This window comes from Labeo rohita, chromosome 25 (genome assembly GCF_022985175.1).
Source record: "Labeo rohita strain BAU-BD-2019 chromosome 25, IGBB_LRoh.1.0, whole genome shotgun sequence".
Taxonomy (NCBI): domain Eukaryota; kingdom Metazoa; phylum Chordata; class Actinopteri; order Cypriniformes; family Cyprinidae; genus Labeo; species Labeo rohita.
Window position 1 is genome coordinate 21,707,743 of NC_066893.1, and position 5,785 is coordinate 21,713,527.

A 5,785-nucleotide genomic window follows, 5' to 3' on the forward strand; every position below is an offset into this window, starting at 1 on the left:
AGGAGGGTATAATAAAAGGAGTCATTTGCATAAGCTGCATGGAGCCCGAAGAGGGTGTACGGAGGAAAACAACAAGGAAGAAAAAAGGACAAATCCTACGTTGTGCAGGCAGAAAGAGAAAGCGAGGGCTCGCGTATAGGGGAGAGGGTGGAAATTAACAGAGAAAGACTTGAAGCTGCTCCCCCGTGGTAATGAAAGGCATCAGGAACCTCAATGCATAATATTTGAACACTGTGACAGAGCGCTTACACTGTTTACAAAAGCCTATTGAGGAACAGAGAAAGAGATTGATTACGGATCATTTATTTTGCTTTTGATGAGCGTGGAACATGTGAAAATATTAAAATTGTATCATCGGCTTCTGTACGTCTCTGTGTGAAGCTGTATTGTGGATTGTGTTTTGAGCGGCAGGTACAACGCCACGTTTTATTCCGATCGTTTGCCTAATTTACCCACATAATATCCGTGCAATTAAAAATCACTGTTTAAGGAAGCAGGTCTTTTAGATTGTAAGTTAATGCACCTTTTGTAAAGCATTGATTTGTTTCTCTTTTACAGATGTGGGCTGAACCCGGTGGATTCACACTCCTTTCATCGAAAATTAGTCGGAAATTGACTAATTATGCATCCAGAGAGAACAATGGAAGCCTCAAATACCTAAAAGGCAAATAAAATCATGTTGATGATAATGATGTGTGTATATAAGAGCAAAGATATAGTCTTTAATAAAAAAGAATTGTACTGTACTGTTATACTGTATTTTCATTAAGATCATGTAAACCGTAGTTGCTCAAAGATATTTACAACTTTCTAAACCTGTATTTTTTTATTTTTATAAAAAAAATTATCTGATAGCTGTTCAAAATGAGTAATATTATGTGCATTATATATAAATATAAATAAAAAAATATGTGTATATAAATGTATTTCCTGTGTTTTTTATGTTTTGTTTTTCTGATTATTTTCATTTAATATTACTTAATAAAACAAAATATTTCTGTATTGTATTGTAGGGATGATTAAATAAAGTGAATGATACGAATCAGCTTTGTATCTGCATTTTATTGAGGTCAGATTGTGTCACACCTGAAAAACGATTGCAGAGTTAATTGCTATGAGTTAATTAGCTTAATTTGTAGGCTACATAAAACACATTGTTGAGAATTATCATCTTGAAGGCAGATTTCGACGTGCAGCGACACGTATGAAAAGCTCTGTGTGCTTTAGTGACAAGATTTTGAATAAAATATATTAATCAGAACACAAAAAATATAATAAATTACTTTAGCACGATTCAATTCCAATTTGTTTTAAAAAAAATAATAATAATTAGGTAACCTACACCTTTCAGTAATAGAAAAACACACCCTGCAAAAATGTTGATTATGTAATCTGTCGTAAAATTTACTTTAACTTTAAATGGCTGTAATTAGATATCTGTATTGTTTTAGTTTTATTTATTTTACCATAAAACCAAACACACACACACACACACACACACCCCTATAATTTTCAGTTCGCTCAGTCCATATCCATTTCTCTTATTCCTCGTGTGTTCGTGCAAACTACTGTGAGAAAGTCTCTATCAGTGACCTCTTGTGCCAGCTAGCATTAAGTGTTAATTAGCCAATGAATAGAGGAGATGTGACTACCAGACGCTAAAACGTGCCGGGAATCCCGCACTGGGATTTACTGCTCCTCTTACTATGGCGAAGGACCGTCAATTAATATTCATAAGCTAAGCATTCGACATTGGTAGGATACCGAGCAACGTCACCACGACCTACTTAGTATTCAAGACACAAACGTTCACCATTGGAAGAATGCGAATCAACGCCAGCGACATCTAATAAATATTCAACATATACGCTTTCGCTATTGGAAGTTGTACCAAGAGACGTCAGATGAACTAATTAATATTCAAAAACTAAGCTTTCGCCATAGTAGGATTCGTAAATTCTTGTCAAGGAAAGGATTTACGTGTGTATGCGTGTGCAACTGAGGAAATGAAGAAAAAAACATCAGTGTAAGGAAAAATAATCAAGTACCTTTACACGTAAAGAGCACAAACGCTTTTAAAATATGTTACTAGTATGTTATTTAAAAGAAATGTACTGTGATTGTACCTCAGTATACTTCGTAGGCAAACTAAGGTTAGACAAAACGTAAATTAGGATTCACACTAACAATATTTCAGATTTGAGATTCTATTCGAATCTATATTTAAATCTAAAGAGTTTGTTGAAATAAGAAGGATCACACTTTTCAAACATTTAAAACATTCAAGGCGAGATTTTCAACCATAGACAAATGTGAAATGGTAAAATGAATCATATTATTATAGAATATAATAGGTATAAAGTTACAAATCAAACTTTTAAATAAATAATCTATTATAAATATCAGTTGCATAATGCAATTGCACATTGAGCATTTTTAAATTTGATATCTTATATCACACCTTCGAATATGTATATACATACATATATATATATATATATATATATATATATATATATATATATATATATATGTATATGTATATGAATGTATGTATATATACTAATAAAAAATAATGTTAATTGTGCTAAATAAGTTAAAATAGACTAAACAGAAAACAACACAAACACATAAGATGCATTTTGGTTCTTTACTGGTAAAATATATATATATATATATATAGTATTAGTAAATGTTTTATTAAATTGCTATGTTTATTACACTAACAAAAAATTATGTTAATTGTGCTAAATAAGTTAAAATAGACTGAACAGAAAACAACACAAACATATAAATAAGATGCATTTTGGTTCTTTACTGGTAATGACCTTGACTCCTTTAGACCTGACCACTAAATGGACACTTGATGGAGTCCAGATGAATGAATATCAGATGGACAGGGACTGGCTGGTCGCTCCCTAGAGGACAATAAACTGGACCAAAATGACAGAGGTCAGAGTTCAGAATGAAAGGTCGAGAACTGCTAATTGAGTGGCGATTTCCTCTTTCTCCCCAGTGACCACTGAGGACAGATGACACTGAGGTCCCTAAAACGTCTGCATTGTAATGAACCCATGACCACTCATAGAGACCAAACACACTAAGAGGTAACAGCTAAGAAAAATAAGAATTAATTTATTTATATTTTACATTTTATTTAATTTATTTTAAATTATTAAATTCTCAATTAAATTATACACTACACACATTTGATTTAAGCTGTTTCTACTTTTTTATTTTTTGCAATTTGTGTTTTTTTTTTTTAAATAATTTTGCAACAATAGGAAAACCTCTGTTCTGTCTGATAGATAGATAGATATAGATAGATAGATAGATAGACAGACAAAACTGTTGATTTTATTTCATTTGGCAGGATTTCTGTGTCTTCACGAGGATATATGTATATTGCACGTTAGCATACCAATAGAGCCGGAGCCTGTGAACCCCCCTGACCCTTTGACCTTTCTCCCCCAAAACATGAATAGCATCACTCAAGGCCTGGACAGGCTTTTCAGCCGGCCTGAGTCGTGCCTAAGCTCCTAAACATGATGATTTAATGTATCCTCAGCCCCCCGGGTAGCTTTTGCAGGGACTAACAGAAGTTTGTTTAAGACACAGACCCCCTCTAAAGACATGCCTCCCCGTCTAATGCTTTCTCTCAGTTACACACAGGCAAACGTCCCTCCCCTCCTGTTCTTCAGGCTCCACACTTGGCAAAATTAAGGGTCTGATCTAACAAGGGCTCTTTCATCTGCTGAGAAAAGCAGTATCTGTTCAGCTGGCTTCTATAGGACTGTGCTGGCAATGAAAAGAAAGAACATTTACTCGTTCTGAACTGAACCCATAATAATCTGCACATTAAATCACTGGAGAAGATGTGAGAGAATGACCCGTATGTTAACGACCAAGAGCAAAAAAATAACAGAAATGAGATTTATTAATTGTTCAGTCTTCAGTGTCACATGATCTTTCAGAAATCATTCTAATTTTCTGACTTGCTGTTCAAGAAACATGTTTTATTATTATCAATGTGTCATGTATCAATATTTTTGCAGGATTCTTTGATGAATAGAAAGATCCAAAGATCAGCTGGAATAAGAAGCTTTTGTAACATTATACACTTTACCATTCAAAAGCTTGGAGTCATTATTCATTATATGTATATATATGTGTGTGTGGTATGGTATTTGGTATAAGAAATTATAGAAATTAATACTTTTATTTAGCAAGGATGCTTTAAATTGATCAAAAGTGATGATAAAGACATTTATAATGTTACAAACGATTTCTATTTCAGATAAATGCTGTTTTTCTAAACTTTCTATTTATCAAAGAAACCTGAAAAAAAATCTACTCAGCTGTTTTTTAACATAATAATAATAATAATAATAATAATAATAATAATAAATAATGATAATAATAAATGTTTTTTGAGCAGCAAATCAGAATATTAGAATGATTTCTAAAAGATCATTTGACTGGAGTAATGATGCTAAAAAATTCAGCTTTGAAATCACAGGAATAAATTACATTTTAAAATATATTCAAATAGAAAACAGTTATTTTAAATAGTAAAAATATTTCAAAACGTTACTGTTTTTGCTGTGCTGTGGATCAAATAAATGCAGGCTTGGTGAGCAGAAGAGACTTCTTTAAAAACATTAAAAATCTTGCTGTTCAAAAACTTTTGACTGGTAGCGTACCTATTATAAATACATATTATAAATAAATCAAGAGTCTTACATTTAAAACCATCATGGTTTTATTTTTATTTGTAGTTCAGGTTTATAAACAGCAATAGGTTCAGCTTCTGTTATTTGTTGCTTAAACATATATTTTTTCCAGTTGCTATTATATTATATTATATTATATTATATTATATTATATTATATTATATTATATTATATTATATTATAACAAGGTTAAGTTAAAATAAAATTACAAATATTTTAATCTTTTTACGTAAGATGTGTTCATTTACTATGACGATAGCGCCCTCATGCGACAATATTAAGAAGAAGCGTCAGAGATGTAAATCTGACAAAAGTTCCTCGATAAATAGTTTTTTTTTAGACGACTTGGTAAGGTAATGCAGTAAAAGTTAATATAGTGTCATATTGTTTCTGGCACTGCATTTGAAACAAATCATATGCTATATCAACGTCATACCTATTATGGCAATATGATTGATTAATATGAGGCGGTTATCGTGCAATTAAATGTTTTTTTGTATGTTGTGAGTGTAACCTACGTCTTTTAACCACATATATTAATGCACTACACAACCCAAAAATCACAACCCAACCCGGACTCGAACCTAATCTTCTGAAGCCAGACGCTTCATCCATTGGGCCACAAGGCCTCAGTTGTTTCCTGTTGAAAATGTGCTCTGCTATGTTTACTAAATAACATACTAACAACGTTATTAAAGTATAACGTTTGCGTAGATTCGACGAAAATCCTCTGACGACAATAAAGGATGTAGAGAAGCGAAATTATAATTCCTACTATGGCTATGGGTATCTCATGAATATTAAATAAGCAATGCCGACGTTGCAGCGCTTACGTTACCTACTTAATATTAAGCCAAGCTAAACATAGCGAGGGCGAGCGGAGGTGGATGCGGATTTTTATTAGAATATTTGAACTATTTATCGAATATATTCAATTCAGTAACTATTTAAAATTATTTAGGTGCAAAATATTTTGCGTAATTCATGAAAATGTCACGTGGACGGCGTTGCCACGCGGCACCAACACACTGGGTGTCGTTGTGAGGCGAGTT